Raw genomic sequence first — 1,937 nt, forward strand, 5'->3', positions numbered from 1 at the left:
TAATTACTTTAATATTTTACTTATAAATATAATTATATTAAATTTTATTAATTTGCATTTTTAAATATAAATCTCTAAGAGTAATTATTATAAAAAATAATAAGCTTAAATACTTTATTTTTATAAATTTAATCATTTGTTATATTTAGATAAAAACTAAAATTCTTTTATATTAAATAGTAATCTCTAAAAATATGTTTTAATCTTAATATTCCTGTTTTTTATTATTATTACTATCATCATCAGCTGAAAAAATATAGAAGTTTATATTTATTTATTTATATAAAAGATTCTTCCAAGTAAATCTTAGAATTGCATTTTTATTTGTTCTTTTTATGATGAAGGATTTTGAAATGTTTGCAATTTCAAAAAATAAACATGAAAGTTGTGGTTGTTCTTTGAACAGTGTGTCCTTGCTCATTTCACTTGCTGACAACTTGCTATAAACAACATCTGGTCTTGGATAATACACAGAGAATCTCAGCACATATTTGTGACCCCGTCTTCAATCTTGTATAAATATATAACATTTTGACATATATTTTTTTGCATTTTATAACATTTTTTCCTTTCTACAATTTTTTAAAAATAATTCTTCTTTTATTAAAAAAAATAATAAGATACTTTAAACAATTCTTGGTGGTATTTTATAAAATTATCATAAATCGAATATAGTACCAGCAGTATCAACAGATGAATAATTTAAATATATTTAATGATATCAACGTCCTTCAAATTATCTATATAATAACTATATATGGATGTCTTTCGGAATGAAATATTATCCATAGTGGATTCTGGTTTAGACAGCTCTTTGATAAATGGTTTTGTATGGTTTAAACTCATCAATCACTAACATTTTCCAGCATCCTGTTCCTTCTGATAACGGTAGTGCGTGCTCATGCGAGAACAGCATTCGTTCACAATGGCTATAGTTATGATATCGAACAAAGTTTATACTGTAATTTTCAAACTATTTATTGTTAAATAACCAGTTATACTTCGAATTTAATTGAGTACTTTCTAAATTTAAGTATTTAAACTTTAAATCGCTACCACTGTTTATATCGTTTTACAATGAAATTGATGAACGTTTTAGCATCAAGTATGAAGGCATTAAGATATACAAGAAATAAATAACATATAAGGTACCAACTTTGGTACCTTATATGTTTATATAAAGGAATACAAGGTGCCAAGGTATAATTGGTACCTCATACAATACCAAGGTATTGAATATAATAAAGTTACATAACGTAGGTGACACGCTTTTTAACATCATTAATAAGCACGTGAGGGGATTCAAAAAATACTTTATTTTTTGTAATTTTTATTAAATATTTTATACATTTTTAAAATAATTTCTAGAATTTTAATATGTAATCTGAAACTGCAAAATGTATTGTAGGATGAATACATTTGAGTGTATTGCACAATAGAAATTACACGTTAAAATTGTGCAATATTTTTGAATTAATATCTCGTATAATTTATTGTGCAATATATTTAAACATTTAAACTATATACTTAAATCATTATTTTAATTATTCCAAAATAATATATTGATATATATATATATATATAAGAATTTTTAATTGAAACATAAAAAAAGCAGTTTCATAAACACAAACAAAGAAACTATTTTAAGTTTAAACAAATTTATCTTGAATAAAAACAATTGTTATCTTTGTTTCTACATTAAACAAAATAACAATTTTAATTTTTAAAATTTTTTTACGAACTAGTTTTAATTTAATTAAAATAAACATTAATTTTATTTCTCAAATAACAAAGTTAAATGTTAAAAGTTTTATTTATTAATATAGTATTTATTAGAAAAATCCTTCAAAAATAATTTATTATTATTAAGTAATTTTTATAGTCAAGTAAATAATAATAAAACAATTAAATATATTTATTAATAAAATTAATAATAA

The sequence above is a fragment of the Centruroides sculpturatus genome, unplaced genomic scaffold, assembly GCF_000671375.1.
Source record: "Centruroides sculpturatus isolate CEXI.00-Female unplaced genomic scaffold, Cexi_2.0 scaffold1134, whole genome shotgun sequence".
Lineage (NCBI taxonomy): Eukaryota > Metazoa > Arthropoda > Arachnida > Scorpiones > Buthidae > Centruroides > Centruroides sculpturatus.